General features: G+C 38.5%; 1 protein-coding gene and 3 non-coding genes across 4 annotated transcripts in view; 2 read left to right on the top strand and 2 right to left on the bottom strand.

The window, feature by feature from the left end:
- The window catches only part of LOC114356850 (furin-like), a 59657-nt gene that overhangs the window by 16480 nt on the left and 23537 nt on the right, over positions 1-19640 (bottom strand). The gene's annotated exons all lie outside the window — the stretch shown is intronic.
- TRNAG-GCC (transfer RNA glycine (anticodon GCC)) lies at positions 581-651 on the top strand. Its single transcript has one exon. It is a non-coding gene; the product is annotated as a tRNA-Gly (tRNA).
- TRNAG-GCC (transfer RNA glycine (anticodon GCC)) lies at positions 8126-8196 on the bottom strand. Its single transcript has one exon. It is a non-coding gene; the product is annotated as a tRNA-Gly (tRNA).
- TRNAS-GCU (transfer RNA serine (anticodon GCU)) lies at positions 19369-19450 on the top strand. The gene has a single exon. It is a non-coding gene; the product is annotated as a tRNA-Ser (tRNA).

Genomic DNA, 19640 nt, shown 5'->3' on the forward strand with positions numbered 1-19640 from the left:
TTTATAATCGGCGGAGATATTGCGTATAAAAAAGTTCATCCCCAATTTTCCACCCTTGGGGGTTGTTTTTTTTATTATTAAATTTAAATGGGACCACCCTTGAGGTATTACCTATACGCCGAAAAAAGATTTGTTCAAATCGGTTCATAATTGGCGGAGTTATCGCGTAACAAACATAGAAAAAAAAAACATACGGGTCGAATTGAGAACCTCCTCCTTTTTTTGAAGTCGGTTGAAAAGTACAGGCACGTTGGGTGAATACTTTTTTTTTTCGAACACTGTGGTCAACTGGTCGAGCGCGTCAAATAATTTAGAAGCCGGATCTGGATTTGAAATAAAAATAAAAACAAGAATTCAACCCCGACCGTCGAAAACATTTCAAATATTGGTAGATTTTTGATATGTAACCGTCCACTATGTTAGTTCTATTTCTGGTTAACAAAAATGTTTTTAGTTACAGCCAAGTTTACGCAAAATTCATTTAAAAAATAAAATAATTTATCGCCGACCTGATTATTGAAATCTTTAACTGCTTGCCAATTACTATTATTTGGCACCAAAATTCGCAAATCGCAAATAAGCATCGGTGGTTCAGTGGTAGAATGCTCGCCTGCCACGCGGGCGGCCCGGGTTCGATTCCCGGCCGATGCAAGGTTTTTATTTTATTTTTGCATTATATTGAAAAAATAGTAAATAATTTTTTCTTGGCAAAATAAATCACAGATGAAATCTCGCGGCACAAAATTGCTCTCACGCTTGAAATACGTTTAACAAAACTTGGAAATAAAATCATAACAATACATTTCACTTCTAAGGAGACGCGCATATGCCATACAACACACGCACATAGCATAACGCTGAGGTATTTTTCTTTCACAAAGAAATGCCGATAAAAGCCGGGCGTCTCTCTAAAGAACATTACAGTATATTCGAGAATATATTCGCTGCGAGTTTTCAAATTCGTATTCACGTTGCGCATTCACTTTGCCAGGGTAGGTAAGTAACTGATGTAACGGGCACGTAAAAATAAACCGAGGAACATCAGATATGTATGCAATTTTCCAGTCGCATCGCGACGCGGCCGCGGCCCGTATGCGACACTTCTAAACAGGTACCGATAAGGATACAGGTGATTCGATTCAAATATGTTGGAGAGATCATTCGATTTCTCGGAGAGAAGACCGAGGTTTAAAACGTGTTAATTCCTGACGTAATAAAAACTGAATTCAGAACCAGTGGCTTTAGAATCGCGGCGTCCAATATTCATGCTCCCACATTTTAAAAATGTCACTTTGTTTTGCTGTACGTCTATAGTCTAGAGTACAGATCAGAACAGAGATGTAATTAGTGATTGACATAGTTAAAAAGATAGTCTAAATCTAAAATGCAAAAATCCTTGGTTCCATAAGATGGTAATGGTAGAGCAAGACACACTTAAAGTATATTGACATATTATTGAGGCAAAGAACACGTAAAAGTAGAAGATAAGCTGGCAATGAAAAATCTTTTTTACGAGAAAGAAATGCATTACGCAGAAATGATATCGTTAGAACGAAAGCAGGTTAGGTACGTGGAAATCCTTGAAGATCCTTATATAACCACGTTAAGTTTCCTATTATACCACAAACCACATAAGACATTATATGTATGTCGATGGAGCTTTACTTCGCAGACACTAATGTATTACGAAACTTCGATCAAAAGTTTGATTCAAAATTAACAGTTTGGACTGATAAGTAAATAAGTATCTCTCTACCAATACGATCAAAGGCTGAATGAAAATGCTTTATATTAAATCTAGTTTTAATCATCGATTCGTAATACGGTCTTTAGAGCAATGAGAACTTCAGCATTGCTCGACTCTAGTTATGACTCCAAAATTGTAATATCTAGGAATTAAATTCGAATTCAAGTGTGAACAGGAAACTGTACTATGACCCCGTGAACTTACAAAGCCCGACACGGAAAATCGTTTCCATTTACCTGAATAATTTCCGAAATTGTTCCGAGTATTGCTCTCCTTCGATTAATGCAATACCTTTGATGTTCGCCATCAAACGACACATTACCATAACAACAATACATTGTCGCAAACTCTACTAATCTGTGAGCAGATTATACATTGCCCATTGCCATGGTTATGGTGCGCTCTATCCAAAAAGTCTTAACGCTATAACGTCAATAACCGTCCTTGATTCAGATCGCCCTGAGAATAAATGTTAGTGATATGAAACAAACGAAATGATGATGATGAATCAACATACCTACAGTACCAAATCAGTCAAGTTCTCGAGGGGCAACTACGGATCGGAAAACGTAATCATTCCCACTCGGTGGACCGATGATCTAATGAAAGTCGCGGGCAGCACCTGGATGCGGTCAGTGAAGGTCGTTCTTAAAATCCTTGGGGGAGGCCTTTGTTCAGCAGTGAACGTCCTTTGGTTGAAACTGACGAAGTAACATGAGAACTCACATTAACCTTTTCAAATATGTACAGTTACTAGAAAATCTAGTACAAGATTTACAACTTAATATTCGTTTAGTTAGCTTAACGTGATTTGGATATACATATTGTAGCATCTCTGGAGATACAGGTACCAGTAACTAATTGAGTAACTTTACAAGTAAATAAGTTTACTTAATGTCTAGTCAATTTACGGTGAAAGTGGATTTCTCAGAAAGATACGACGTATTTGTATTTGCTGCTGTATATTTATAAAGCCTGATTTTCTTAGAATTCAGTCAACACATTTAGCAATATCTTGAGTATTCAACATCAATATCACTCAGTTGTTACATTCAGTAGAAGTAGATAGCATTTGAAATAAAATAAATAATGCACCAGACAACATGGCTTACCAAGAGCCACACATCCCAACTAATATTATAAATGCGAAAGTAACTCTGTCTGTCTGTCTGTCTGTCTGTCTGTCTGTCTGTTAGTCTTTCCCGCTTAAACCTCGCAACCGATTTTGATGAAATTTGGCATAGAGATAGTTTGAGTCCCGGGAAAGAACATAGGATAGTTTTTATCCCGGTTTTTGAAACAGGGACGCGCGCGATAAAGTTTTTCTGTGACAGACAAAATTCCACGGGGGCGAAGCCGCGGGCGGAAAGCTAGTTACCATATAAAAACACTCCGATATAGAGTATAATTATAGTCGTGCAGACAATTCTAAGCAGTAACAATTTAGAATTATTGTATGTACGAACAGATTCCACAGCTACGGCAACAAAATTACAAAATATGATAAAACGACACCTTTGATCCGACCAAATGCTAAAATCCTCTTTGTTCTACAACCAGTTGTGGGTACCAATTACATCGAATTCTAAACACGCATTCGAATCGATTAATCGCGCGACAGCAAATCGATACATTGGAGTCGTCCCATCGTACAATGAATACATTACGGAATTTACGAAGGCGGCATGACGCACGCCGAATCGGAAACCGCTCCGTATCCCGCAGCCGTTTTATTTTCGATATCCTCGCTTGTTCAGCGCACACTTGAATATGACAGACGGTACGTAAACGTTGCATTTAGCTTCAAGCGACGTGAATCCAAGTTTATTGACATGAACGTGCTATACGAATTCAAATATACTCGAATACGGAGTAATCTAGGTTTACTTCATGCAATTTTTATACGAAACAACAAATAAATAATGACCATAAGATTGGATTTCCTAACTCGCTCTCGGAATCCTTCGAATGTTACAGTCAGATCCGAAAGTGCTTACGAAACGAAATCTCATTTGAATACGCTTTAAAAAGATTTTCTCATAAAACCTCGCTTTCAGTGATCTCTATAATATAATGTTCTTAAATTGGTTTTTGAAACGTGGCGTTTTCATTAAATATAAGTAAGGTATTGGACGCGTGTCACCTACTTTCACATTAAGATAGAAAAGGTAAGGGGAAGCACTAAAAATCTTATATTTATGCAGTGCATTAGCCTTTAACTGAAAGAAGAATTCTGAATTCAACCAGCTTTTTATCTGTAATGAAGAGAAGGTTCCGTATCTGCCTTATTGATATCATAATTTTTACATAGTATTCCTTCTTCAATTTATAGTCCAATAGAACTACCTACTCATATTATAATTATATAAATAAATAAATATCATTCGTGTAAGACATTAATGAACTAAAAGTCTTTACGAATACACCGACAGTGCCTAAACATTTACTTTAGCGCCTCCGACTCCCCTTAAGCGGAAAGCTTACTACCTCGCGTGCTCTGAAAGTGGCTGCCAATAAATTGAAACGTATTTCAGAGACACCGTTTGTTCCGCGAGTAGTGTTTTCAACGGGAATGGTATTGAAAGACAATATTTACAATTTATAGGTATGCATGAGGAATATCGCGGGTGTGATACTGCGACCGAATACAAATATCCTCGCAGTAAAACGTACGGCTCAAATGAGATTCAAGCGGTACTGTCGCCATACAGACGTGAATACTCTTGCACACGTTATTGCTTTTATAACAAACATGAGTGTTATTTTGTTATGGGTAATGGTTTGAGAGTACTTCGACGTTGCTTTCGATAATATTACTTATGAATATTGAGTAAAACTTGTGAACAACGCATTGACGTTGAACCATTAATATTTGTGAGAATTGGTTAATATTCATAAGAATGAACATTTCTGTTCTGTACCTATTAATTTCCTTAACCTCACCACCAGACTCATAAATGAGCAACGAGTAAAAGGATAGTTTAATTTTGGAAACAAGATACAATTTCACGAAATTCTGTATCAAAAAGTAAGCTATCTTGTCGTTCCACCAACTGGAAAGTTGGCTGAATAACCTGAATATCTAGTTCAGACTATTTTTATATGAAAAAAACTTTCCAATTTCCGAGTAACCAGTTTAAAATCACCAGTTACCGTAGCGTTGGTAGTTAGATGATATTTTCAGTTCTCGTTGCGAGACGTAGCAATGGTGGGTGTAATTTTTTAACCTTTTTTTCGCTCACCTTTGCGAGTTCACACCGAGAAAATTGCAAGCGTAATATAAAGTTGAACGAAATTCGAACCCAGGTTGTTTCGAATTTGAATCGTAAGCAAAAAGAGCTGAAAGAGGGGGAAGGTGTAATAGTCGGACAGTTTGATAATGACTCAATACGCAAATCTCAATTCGTTTCGAAGATCTTTTTTAATATCTTTCTGACATCATGACTAACCTTTTTATTGAACCTGCAAGACAATTCCCACATCAGCATTTTTTAATCGCAGCCAAACAAAATGTAAAATTAGATAATCTCAGTTCAAATCTGAGTGGCATCATGTTATCAATTCTTTCAAGCCAGTTTGAGATACAGATATTTAGTAACAGCCTAGAATCGTAGACTTTGGAATGGAAACTTGAGCTACCAATTGCTTTTCCGCAGACCACGATCACGCATAGCCGCTGTAGTTTTTATTTGTGCATTTCTATGGCCTCGGCCAGCCCGGGCACGTCGAGCCGAGAGCCCTCGAGTCCTTTGAGCTGCCTCTTTGCAGAGCGACAAGACGGATTGAGAGGCCCGCTTGTCTCTTTGGGCCGCAGTGATTAGTCCCCAATTGAACGAACTTGAGATGTGACAAATTAGATGCTGGCCTGTAAGGCACTGAAGAGAGCTTATGAAACTAGAAATACTGTAAGGGACGATAGCAGTTTTTTTAAAGTAAAGATTAGCGGACTTCCACGACTTCTTTTGCGTGAAATAGAAAAGCGTACAATGAGTGTCTTTTAAATTATAGTCTGTACTGGCATGTTAGTATGTGGCATCAAAATTCTATAGGTAACCGATATTCGCGTGAAAAACTGCTAATAATAATTTAACTCAATTTTTCTAGTACTTATTATTAGGATAATCATTTTCATTTAACATTCAAAACATTATCGTTACTATGTAATAGTAAACAAGTTTGATATCTTATCTAAAAATACCTAGGTATAATCGTATCAGAACCTGGCTTAATGTCTACTCGAGATACCTTAGATTATAAATGTTGGAAACTTCTATTCGATCGACTGCCAATCAAATGTTTGTTAAACTCGATTGCTCTCGCAAGCGCACGAGTTATGAATGGCCGCGCAACGAAGTCCATTCGTTTTTCATTGCAAGTGCATTTCTATGACTTCAGTCATTCAACGCCGGGCTAATGTGAAGGGCCCTCGAGTCCTTTGCTCTCTGCACGTAGGGTTGCCAGGCGTCCGGATAAAGCCGGACGGCTTTTTGATTGCGTGTCCGGCCAAAATAACCGATGTCCGGCTTTTGTTAGGCTTTTTATTTGGCTGCCGCGCCAGGCGAAAGTCGAGCCACAGAATAAGGCACGCATGCATCAGGACGTTAGGCAACCGATGATGATAGTACTCACTCGTGAGCTCACTAGTTGACTCACACGTGAGTCGCATGTCCGGCTTTTAGGGTAAAATGTTCGACCAAATGAAGCACAGAGTCCGGCTTTTGTGTTTTTGGACCTGGCAACACTATCTACACGGCCTCTTTGCAAGGGTGCGGATGGTTCGTATAAGCATCTTGCTCAACGCGCGCACACAAAGCTTGGACCGACTGTTTTTTAAATAACTACATGCATTTATTTATTATTGTCTACTCGTAAGTGTGGCATACGGGTTAATAACTTTTTCTTTTCATATTTGACTAGGCAAAAATTTGATAGCAGTTACGCCTGGTGTTAAGTGTAATGTAGTCTAGGGTGGTTTTTATCTTGCCTTGAAGATGCTTAAGTCAGGAAAAGGCAGAGCTATCAGCTACTTTTAAGATGGCATATTACCAAATGTGTATAGGCAAAAATATTTAACTGTAGCTTAGTGTAACCGTACAAATATTCTGAACTGGAATAAAATTCAAGCGTCTTTCTAGTTTATCTTTCTACAAGTCTAGTAGCAAAACGCCAATATTCCACCTGCGTCCGTATCTCAGAGGTCGCGACCTCACCGATGTACCTCTAAAGAGGTCTTCTGTAAATGAAGTTGCACTGTACAGACGACCGCACATTGAACGAAATAGTGACACCTATGTGCCTGTAATAAGGGTCATTTCGAAACAAAAGTTTTCAGCCTGAATGGGCGGTCATCTGTACATATTACCTGCAGAACGTAAACTAGCGTGTTGCATTAGACGTGTGGGGAACAAAAGTGGAATTGGAAGAGATATTCTACTGGGCGAAAGTAAATTGTTGTTAATTAACAAATTCCTGAGGCAAAAACCGAAATTGTTGGAAATATCTAGAGAACGAATTTGCCCGTGGTTGAAAGATAATATTCAAGGATGGGGTTCCATGTGCTTATGATTAATAGAAAACTGATGACGAAAACTCTCTAACACTACTCAATATACTTAATGCTCAATAAGTATACTGACTTAAGAAATGCTGGAAAAAATAAATAACCTAGGAGAGTTTTTACAGTTCAAATCCAAGCCACAGAGAAACGTCACAAAATTTAAGGAGCCAGAAACTCTGTTCAAAGTAAAAGCCAAAAATTAATTAGGAATGTTAAAAAATCGTTAAAATAAAAAAAACAACAAAAATACCCTGAACTTTTTTGTTTCTCTTAATCAAAAGGCTGATTTACAATGGTCACTGGCCAAAATAATTTAGAATAATAAAAAAAGAAATATCGAAAAAAATAATTCAAACATGTATTTGCGTAAGCAACCGTATTCCACAATAAATAACAACAAATCGTCTCAAAGCGCTTATATTTTCGGTTACGCACAACACGCTTTAATCACAGAACGTTTTCATATTATTATGTCGACGGAAATAATATTATTTAGGGAACAACATAACAATATGTAAGTAAATAATGCTCCATCAGTGGCAGCACGGGCGGAAATGCGAGTTCCTCCGGGAAGTATTGCCAATGTAGAATAATATACGAATATAATGGTCTTTGTTAAAGGTATTAGAATAAACATTATACATCCGTTACCTTGATTTTATTCGATGGTAACTAAATAAATATTGCTCTACGATCACGCACGGTTGAAGAATATGGCAATAAAAACTCATTAATTGATAAACATTTGTATTTTATGTCTAGTAAAAGAAATACAAAAAATTTTGAATTTCGTCCATTGAAAAAAATTCAAAATGTTATATTGCATCGGCCGGGAATCGAACCCGGGCCGCCCGCGTGGCAGGCGAGCATTCTACCACTGAACCACCGATGCTTATGAGCGTCAAAGCGAAATTGATTATCACACGGCACACCGATATAAATTGAGGTTTTTTTTTATCGAATTTGCAATCAGGAACATTATATGTACAAGCAACGCTGTAATGCCGATAAATAAATATGTATTAATAAACATAAAAACACGTTTCATAATAACGAATTTTAATTATCCTAATTTATATGCTTACAAATTAACACGTGTAATACTTGTTAAGTTGGTCTCGGGGTCGTGAAATAAGTTCGTAGGCACAATTCAATCATCAACAAGTATATTGTCAATTTAACACAACGAAATGTACATAAAACTTGGTTTATATCAGTCAAAACAATATCCAAACACCGAAATATTGTGAGAGTAATAATCACGCGTCGCGGCCATGGGCGGACTGGCAATAAGGTCGATTTTAGAAAAGACGCCGGCGACCGTTGGTGAGAGCGCGCCGGCAGAGCGCGCGAGCCCGTGAGTTGTAAAATAAAGCCCGCCAAACTCGAATGCGAGCATTAACCACAGAGGTCGCGTTACAACCTCCCCCTCTGACCAAGACATAGCGCCCTCGCGNACACGTCCTTATTCGATTACTTATTACAGTAGATTATGCAAACAGCTGTGTACATAATACAATTAGTTTTGCTGACACTCATTCATGCTTAATAAAGTAGTTGCAAACTTGCAACAGACAATTTGGTGTCAACTTTAAATGAAAGTAACCAGAATCAGGATAGTAAAGGTATATTTATGCCGTTTATACCTCTTTTATTTATGCCGTTGTTTGTCATCTAGTTGTTTCCTAAGCTTGGATTTCATTCATACCAATATCAATAGGTACCTAGGTACTTTCCCGGGACTAACTCATTCTTCACCGTTTGGTTGTTACGAATAATAGCGGCAAGCTGGAAGGTAAATTCTGATTTCTGATTATACAAGAATTATAATGGTAGAGAGAGACAGAGAGAGACCAGATTGGTTCTAATAACCAACCGCGTTTTTTTACCAAACAGTAAGTAATTGAACAATAACAAAAAACCTTTTGAAGCATCCTTATAAAAATCTAGAGCAAGCTCATTACGTCACATAAATACTCATCTCCTTTAAAACAAACGAAACAACATTCAATCCTACTTCATTATAACATTACTTAACTTGTTTCCACGTATAAAGCCCTAAAATTTTCCAACCAACTTCGTCGCGAACTCTAAAACAACACTCGAGAGAAATAGGCCAACACACCTTACACTTAGCGCAAAAATACTCGAGAAATATGGCGGAGTTTACAGCCACTCGGAGTCACAGTCAAAAAACTTTAATTTGCACCGAAAGAGGCCAAGAGCGAGTGGAAATCGCGCAGCGAAGTTCCTTTTCTGATATTTAGTGATTTTTTGTTATCTAGACAGGACAGAAGTTTGTATAAATTCAATTTAAGTACTTGTAAAGTGTTGTTACCGTTATAAATGCGTGCGTACTCGTAAGTATAATCAAATCAAAACACAGTTACCAGTTTTAGTAGCACATTGGCCATTTAAAATAAACACGTCCAAATTGATGACGCTTTTGCAACCAATTTCCGACAAGAGCAGGCTTCAAATTACTGCGGTTTTTAAATTTTATCAAATGTTAGTCATATCTAACAAGCTTTTAAAGCTGGTACTGGTATGAAACGCGGCAATTGGTCTTTTATTCTTGTTGTCGCCGATACCCGGTGATCGGATTTCGCGCGGCCCCGCGCTGGTTTTACAATATCGCGAATTTTCCTTTTGTGCTCTGCCAGGATTTTTTACCGTAGGTGTTACCTGGGCCACGGGAATTATTAATTGGCTACGTATATCGAGGCGAACATAAACCACTATTCGCTGGAAATGTGGTTGAGTGAAATTCACGATTTTAATGTTTGGTTAAGTATTTTTTTAATCTGATAGTTTGAGATTTTTTATGTTTATTTAGCTACCAATTTTGTTATTTATTTAACGTTTAATGGCACATAAATTAGTATACGGCGAACTTAATGCTATAAGGCATTCTTTTGTAGAAAATGCATTTTATAGTCTGACGTGTCGACTCTACATGTATATTTTGTTTTATCTATGTATAAGGCAACTTGCTGACCGGTGAAAAGACTGACCAGTATAAAAAAATCACTCTAGCTTTCAGAGAAAGGTTTCCCTCGCGTTGATAGATACAGACAGCTCCTGTTAGTTCATCCTTCTCAATAAAACAATCCGCGAACTCAGCCACCAGTCACTCCGAGTCCAAATCGACACCCAATTAACAACAACCGCACACGTGAATTCGTCGGGATACGAGAAATTTCGCCGGGAAATTGTCGGCTGACGGCTAATGTGGCCGGCATTAAGCCGGATCAGCCGCCGACGGTACCTGCGGATTAGCGAACCAGACTGCATCGGTATTCGTCTTCCAGTGTACAGTAATCGGTATTGATTGGGAAAGTTATTATAACATATTGGAAGTAAAGTGAGGTGAAATCTTAGTTTCAGACTTCTAGAGGCGAGTAAGATACTTACCTGCTTCAGGAGATTCGAATGAAAAACATACACGATACCTACAGTTTTGCATTTATCCAATGTATTGGTTTGCGCTACACCTCGGCTTGCGTGTTAACTACCTGTATAGGTAAGCTACCACAACTTAGGTATGCTTCAAGTTAAGGCGTTATGCGTAGACCTACCTGGCAAAACCATTTCGATATTTCAACCGACTTTTTGTCATCTCTTACACAAACTGACAGAGTTGGTACATATTGTTTTGGACAAAATCGTACCGCAGATTTAATGGCGATCATTAAAACCTACAAACTCCGAATGTATCGTCAAAAGTTCCGTGCAGTTCCGCGCTTGCACTCGCCATAATGAAAACGATAACGAGCCCGCAGCGCGAGGGCCCTAATTTCCTAAAGCTCTAAACTAAATAACAGAAGCTATAAATGCAGTGCATTAATGTGGTGATATTAAATGGGAACGACCCAGTTTGGACGGAGCCTTTTTCGGCGATCGTGCGCCGGTTAACATAACCATTATTGGATATTGGCTGTCCAAAATATTGCAGGTAAATACTTTTCATTTGAATTTTAAAGTGGACGTAATTGAGCAAATTTGAATTTATGCCAAATTAATAATACTTAAGTGAATGAATATTTTGTTACAACAATTTATACAATATTCGATATTTTGTAATTAAAAATGCACGGAATAATTAAAATTATAAAATATAATTTTGTGAAACAGAAAACTTTAGTAAATGCAAAATCATTTTTCTTAAAACATTTGAATTTGTGGCAACTGTTTTGGCAGTACAACGATTCCCGAATACAAGTTGTCCAAAAACGCCGAAAAAAAATAACTTGGCCACAATTTCAATAGAATCTAGTTGCAGTGCGGGATTTATTCGACTGCACAGCAAGAAAAAAAGTTGGAAGCGTGGAAAAAATGCGTGTTATAAGCGGAAATCGAACCCGGAACCTCATATTGGCCGTCAGCCAGCCCGCGAGTGCGACTGTCAGAATTCAATCAATTCCCGCTTGTTGGATTTCCCTTTGGAAATAAATATTTCCGACTGGAAGCTAACACAGTCAGGGCAGTTGACATAAGTTTTTGTAGCTGATGGTATGGCAACGGAAGACAGTGAATGTATTGTGTATTGAATTGACATCAAGTTCCTTATGGAGGAAACTTAGTACTATAAATACATTGTATTGGATTATGTCTCATTTTGTATCGTAGGTATTGCAGAGAATAACAACTGTATTATGTGTTTAAAGGAATTTATTAAGAATAACAACGATTATCTGACGTTACTGTTACAAATATTTTGCCCACTATGCAGATGTGTTTTGCGTTACTATTGATTCTCGTACAATCTTCAATTAGTGACTTGAGGAAATAACCAATCACAACAGAATAAGACATATATTTGCATGAATTCATTAGTAACGTGTGGTTAGAAAGCCGAAGTTGCCAAAGTATGTTCACTTCATCAAACTAGATGAACGTAATGAAGGCCAGTCACGCCCTCATTCAAATTACCGCGCTGTCTCGTCTACCAGTCGTTTTGATGATGATAGCTTAAATATAACAGACCAACCATCCCAGGTTGCAAAGGTATCAGGAAGGCGTTGGATACAGGCCGCTACCATCCATTATTATGGATCTGGATATGGACAATCCGTCATTATGGAAATCATTGGGGAAAGGCCTATGTTCAGCAGTGGACGTCCTGTGGCTGAAATGATGATGAACCATCTCAGATCAGAAGAGATGATACAATCCAAATCATATCATTTATTAGAGCTTAGGCCTTTTCCAGGGCGCTTATACGCGTCCCAAATATAGCTAGCTCTACCACCACTTTGGGACAACATGTGGGCTGGTGCTGGGAAGAAGTGGCAGAAGAAAGTCAGCTTTATCAGCCTCATATAGTTTTTTTTAATCAAAATCAGACAAAGGCCAAAAGAATGAGAGCACAATGAAATAGAAGTTCAATAACAAACGAAATTATTATAAGCACACGCTTCATCCAATAACCATAATGAAATCACATAAGATATAGATAAACAGATTGGTTATAGCTTGATAAAGGAATACTTCAAGCAAGATTGGCCAAATATTAGATGGAATTGAATAGGAGTCAAGTACTACAATAGCTGGCTGGTATAGTAATATTGCCAGTGGTGTTTACTGATTCTCTTATTCCATTATTGTCTTCATTATCGACTTACACTCTGATTAATTGGAAGAACTTTCCTATATCTTACAGCTTCACAGAATTCTCTGAGTGGATTCGATAGACCTGTAAATCCTGGTTTCTCAAAGGATCTAGTGCTGTACAGTACACTGTTGTTTTGGGGAGTTTTGATGTGAGATGTTTGTTATCTTCTTTCCAATTGACCTGGCTGTTCCCTTCAGCCCGTTTCACCGCTGACGGCTGATCGGCCTCTCATTTGGGCCGATTGTGTGCCGGTATACATAATTTGTATGCGCCGACGTCGCCGCCATTAAGATAATCTGCACTGACTGCGTGCGGGCCTCTCATTGATTGCCGATCGCACCGTCTGTCCTGAGCGTAATGCTCGGTTGTTTGGGAACGAAATCAAACAGAGGCACAACATCGGGAATTTCAATGCCTTCGTTTTTATCGGTGGGTAGGGGAAATCAACTGACATTTGCGTACGAAGAATACAATAAAAAATCAGTTTTCTACGTCAGTCGATCGTAGCTAACAGATTTTAAACAAAATATTTGCAACTTAAAAAGGAAATTAACATCAATTTCACAAAAATATGAAAACATTTAATTCCTTTTCAAATAAAAGCCAGAACATTCAGGTACGAGTAAAAATACCTTTCCGCGCGTTAAATTCGTTTCGAAAACCACTTTTCAGCTATAAAACTTAAGGTCGGTCTGACCCGCATGGTGGGACTTCAAGCTTAACTTTGCGGCAAGTGCCGGCGGCCATTAAAACTTACTTCAATACGACGTCCACTCCGTGCGGGCTACTACAGAGTAATTGTCCCGGTGAAAATCGCCGTTAAAACTTCCCGTATTTATATCCCCCTTTCATATCCAGGTGTTAAGTCCCCAATAAACAAGGGCACAATCCCAGAGGGCGGTTACTAATGCAGATTGCGTTCAGAAGGTCATATCTAAATCACGGGTAACGTCAGTACTTTATCTTAACTCAGCACCTGGCGGCCCCACCGTGAGTTATATCGTCGGTTCTTCTTTTGTTGTTTACGAATGAGTTTTTCGCGTTAACGTCGGCGGCGGGCTCCGTTCGACGCACCTGCTTCTACCCGCCATATTTATTGTGCTCATTTTATGTATATTGTGAGCGAATAGTACGCAGTCGGGAACTTATCGGGCCTAATGTGGCGTTATTTTTCTCGGAGACGGGACTTCCGTGGGGATGATGTTTTTATTATAAAGCGAAAGGGAAATATTTGCCGAGATGTGACTTGCGCATGTGATATACGCTCTGCGTTCACGTCTCAATGCTCGTTTTATTCGTTCGCCGTTACCCAAATGTTTGATTGACAGATGTCTGGAATTTTTATATTTATGTTATTGCTCTGTATTGGGTTCGTATGGGAAATTTTGCTTTTATTCACAAGAGCGCTTCAGGTATTTATTGCTGTAATGAAAAGATTTCAGGTAAGCAATTATGGCATATTTTTTGCTTTGTCGTATGAATGTAAGTACTTTTATATTTTTACGGCCATTTACTGTTGGTCTTACAAATGGATAGCTCGCAGCTAAATCTCACGAAAGAGTCTCAGAATATAAAATATTTTAGGCTCTTTTTATAAGAGTCGATGTGGTTGCCAGATCTCTACATTATGATCGAACTAAACTTTGACTATAACATTTATGATGATTATGTCTTATAACATTCCCCAAATGACGGATATTATCCCGGAGCGTGTCGCGGCATGTTTGCCCTCGCGATCCTAATCAACGGTTGCATTGTTAATGCATTCTCGCACTGTTTGATCGCCCCGGGCGGCCGTCAATCTAATCGCACTCATTAATTATCTCCGTTATCAGTTAATTAATACTTTGACGGAGTGCACCGAGGAATTGGCGATAAAGAGATTAGACGTACTGATATTAATTAGCGAGATATGAGCATTGCGCATATTAAATACAATCGTAGAACTGATTTTGGTTATTTGGTAGGTTAAGAGCACGCTATGAACAACTATAGGGGTAGGGATAACATATTATACACAAACTTGCAGCTTATTTGTTACGTTGCTGACCAATGTTAATGTGACGAGCACGTCAATTTATACGGAGTCAAAATAGTTGATAGTAAATAGTAGGTACCAACTACCAACCAATTCACAAAGTCGTTATTGTGATAACAATTCAAATATATTTATACCAGTAACTAAGCCCAATTAACAGTAGTTGGTTGGAGCTTTCTGTTCTACAACTTCCTACCTAGTCAATACTCTTAATAATAATAGGTATTCTTAACTGGAACAGTCAACTCGCTCTGATCTTAGGATCCCAAGATGCCATAACTGGGGGTAAAACTAGGTTAATAAACTGGCTCTACTATTTACTTTTGCGGTTATGTGGTGGTTAGTGTGATTATTTTGGAACATGTTTTTTCTTGAGTAACTTCGTGCCAACAGAAGGTCATTGGTTTAGAACCAGGCTTAACAGGCTTTACAAACTGTTAATAGACTATACAATTTTCTATTCTATTCGTTAATTAAACTGTAACGCCTACTAACCTAGCTTCATATTCACAATTTCTAACAGACAACGCTGAACTAATTTCGCAAATACAAAAACCCTTTCAAAGCACGTCCAATGAAAACCACAAAAAACTGAATTAATCAAAAATCCAAAGCAGAGTAGTAAAAAGTTGGGTGCATTAATCAACCTATGAAACGGGGCTGGAATTATACTCGGCTCACAAAGGGACCCTCGAAAAATATTCATCGATAAAAATAATTAATTCCACTGCATCGATTATAATGAAATTTGCGATTCATTACCGAAGTAGTCGGCTCATTCAAATTCTGAGGAAGTGTTGTAATTATTCAGGAGCGGAGGAGAGCACATTATGTAAGTTTTAATGAAAGAAAGTACAGGTCCATTAGGAGAGGAATATTCATTTGGTAGCACTGGGGCCGCGAATAATGATGATATTCTAGTTATTGTTATTGCTTCTATGTTCGTTCGTTCGTTTCAGCCAAATGACGTCCACTGCTGGACAAAGGCCTCCCCCAAGGTTTTCCACAATGAACGGTCCTGCGCTGCCCGCATCCAAGCTCTTCCCGCGACCTTTACCAGATCGTCGGTCCACCTAGTAGGAGGCCTGCCCACGCTACGTCTTCCAGCCCGTGGTCGCCACTCGAGAACTTTCCTGCCCCAACGGCCATCGTCTCTACGAGCTATGTGCCCCGCCCACTGCCACTTGATTTTAGCAATTCTGCGAGCTATGTAACAGGCATTAATGCCATGGCTGTTACACGCCGCGTCACGCTCGCACTTGATTATGCAATGTTTTATTAACTCCTGCAGCTGAATTATAGCGGTGGAATATACATACTCTATTTGAAACTATTTTCTGGAATTCTGCAATTCGGTTTCCAAGTCTGGCATTGTTTGCGTTAACGAGAACGCAGAACTATTGCTGGAAATAATGATGGGCTAATGGAATTATCTGGATTAGTTCTGAATGTATGCGAATTCTGGTCAATGTGTAGCTTTATTAATACATCAATGCAGTAAAATCAATTTCGCGAAATGATGCCGTGCAATTCAAACCATGGAAAATGCGTTCACCGTTAGGTATCTAATTAAATATACATTACAGATAAATTGCTTCAACATCAGTTTTGGTTTAATATCAAATCACAATACCTGTCTAGTCATAATGAACATCGTGTTAGATTTCCATTCTTAAGTTTTACTAATTACGGATCGAGCTCGCATGGGAACTTTGTTAACTCCTTTAAAGTTATAATTGCAACCTGATACCTTTATTAATTACTCCGTAGCTGCATAAATACGAAGAATTTGCAAGTTTCAATGCTTGGTTAAAACACGCGAGTTAATTTCTATTCTAATTATGTGAATACATTTTGATAAAATTATCATACCTACTAGGAATAAGAAGTTTTAGAAAGACCTAAAATAAATGACAAACAAGTGTGAATTTTCGTTACATAAGATGCCACTGTGTTTAAACTGACTTGCAATCATTTAGGCAAACATTTTTTTTTTTTCATTTTTATGCTATGATTAGTTTGTTAACTAAGGTATTCGAATATTGTAGTATCACAAAATAAATACTACATCCAAAAATATATGACTAGTTAAGTAAATTCTCGTTTTAAAGAAAATTCCACAGTCGTAAATTGGTCTGCGAAATAATGTTTGCATTGGCGAATGAAATAAACGACTCCCGTGGTATCCCACGGGAAGGATGCGCTGTCACGTCGGATGCAAAGTGGACACAGGAGTTACACTTATTGACGGCCTGTTTGGGAGAGGAGGTACACTGAGTGCCTTTTCCAGCCGTCGTTTATCTGTCTCAATTACTTACTTGTATCTGAACTGTATTTTATTTGTATGAAGTTGAGATTAATTTAATTTTGACATTTTACAATTTATCATCATTGTCAGGTCATTTAGAGAAAGACCCATTCTACTTTAATTTACCATGGGTAAGAGGATTTGGCCTACACTACTCACGCTGGCTATACGACTTGATATGATGTTGAGGAGACCAGTGTGCCTACGAGTTTACGTTAGGTGAGCTCGCTAGCGAATACGTCAAAAAGTTCTAGGGGCGCTCTGCACAATATGTCATACATTTAAATGTCATTTTTTTACGCAGTTGCTAGCGAGCACACCTAACGTAAACTCATGGTAGGCACACTGATGTTCGCATACATTTCTCTCTTGGTCACCTATTACGACAACTACGAAAAGCGGTCATATTCTAGTCTGCCACCACACGGCTTTTACAATCAGCATCTAAACTGACAGAATAAAAATGTTACGCAAAAAACGCTGCCTTTCTTAAAAGATAATGATAAATACGATAAAGTTAACAATCAACTAGATATAAAAATAGGCCAGTAGAATTAAACACAAAAATTGATTAAATCGGAAATAATTCCTACAAAAGATTTTTTGGCTTTAATGGCTTCATTGGTTGCCCATTAAGACTCTCCTAAGTTTTCGACTTCGACGGAGTTGTGCTTAAGTGGCGGCGGCCCCCGAAAGGGGCGTTTTTTCGGTTTTCCGGTTATACTGCGTAAAGGACTTACCCTATCGAAAAGTGGTCTTCATGACGGTTGAAGGGCACTTAATCCTGCATTGAATAAGACCAAATTCAAATGTTTTGGACAAACCGTTCCCGCGCTAAAGTTCGGAAAAGTAGAAAATATACGTATAATTAATGACCCTCTCCACGTCCAATGGCTTGTTACCCACAGGCTTCCAAGTCTTGAAAAGGGCCACATCAACCAGTGTAACCCTATCAAGGCTTACGAGCTTGATGTTGTGCGTCCCAGCCGTTCCTTAACTGCGGTTGGTGCACCTCTTCCTTGCACTCTCCTGAACGACCCTGTGTTACCTACTGTGGCTGTCCCTCTTCCTTGCAGCCTCCTGCACGACTACGTTGCCTAGCCGTATGCCTGGTCCAAGGTTCGACGCCACAAAATCAACTTCGACCGCGTGAAAATAGTTTAAATACTATTTTCCGTGCTTGCAACATTTTTCTTTACTGCTTCGGCTCTATTAGTCGTAGAGTGATTGTATATATCCTATAGCCTTCCTCAATTTATGAGCTATTCAACACAAAAATTATTAATTCAATCAAACTAGTAATTCTTGAGATTAGCGCGTTCAAACAAACAATCAAAAAACTCTTCAGCGTTTTAATATGAACTTGTTGTTGTTGATTTTTGGCGTCAAACCTTAGACCAGGCATACGGCTAGGCAACGTAGTCGTGCAGGAGGATACAAGGAAGAGGGGCAGCCACAGTAGGTAACACAGAGTCGTTCAGGTGAGTGCCAGGAAGAGGTGCAGCAACCGCAGTTAAGGAACGGCTGGGACGAACAAGGATCGGCGAATCCAGCTCGTATGCCTTGATAGGGTTACACTGATTGAGGCGCTCCTTTTCAAGACTTGGAAGCCTGCGGGTAACGAGCCATTGGACGTGGAGAGGGTCATTAATTATACACATATTTTCTACTTTGCCGAACATTTGCACGAGAACGGTTTATTCAAAACATATGAATTTGGTCTTATTTAATGCAGAATTAAATGCCCTTCAAACATCAGGAAGACCACTTTTCGATAGGGTAAGTCCTTTACGCGGTATAACTGGAAAACCGAAAAAGCGCCCCTTTCGGGGGCCCCACCACTTAAGCACAACTTCGTCGAAGTCGAAAACTTAGGAGAGTCTTAATGGGCAACCAATGAAGCCATTAAAGCAATAAAATCTTTTGTAGGAATTATTTCCGATTTAAAAGCTAATTCTACTGGACTAAAATACCTATAGTTAATTTAATTTATTATCAAACTCACATGTTACGTGGTAGAGCGATACCAAGTAACGATTACTAAGGAAGGAAGGTTACTGAACCTTCCTAGTAATCGTTCCGCAATTTCGTCGCCCGCTCACATGACGAGGTGGCCGAGAGGTTAAGGCGTTGGACTGCTAATCCAATGTGCTCTGCACGCGTGGGTTCGAATCCCATCCTCGTCGAAGCCGACTTTTAGTTTTTTTGTTTTGATAAAATTAACATTGTCATCTTTCTTTCTTTGAATGTTTTTTGTTTTTGTTTTTCTTTTCACTTTTTTGTTATGTTTTTAATTACTGACCTACTGTTTAGGTTTCAGCTGTTTGTTATTTGGATGTACTGAAAATAAATAATAGAATATTAAATAAATTTTAA

This window comes from Ostrinia furnacalis, unplaced genomic scaffold, assembly GCF_004193835.3.
Source record: "Ostrinia furnacalis isolate ACB-3 unplaced genomic scaffold, ASM419383v2 OfSCF2991, whole genome shotgun sequence".
In the NCBI taxonomy this organism is placed as follows: Eukaryota; Metazoa; Arthropoda; class Insecta; order Lepidoptera; family Crambidae; genus Ostrinia; species Ostrinia furnacalis.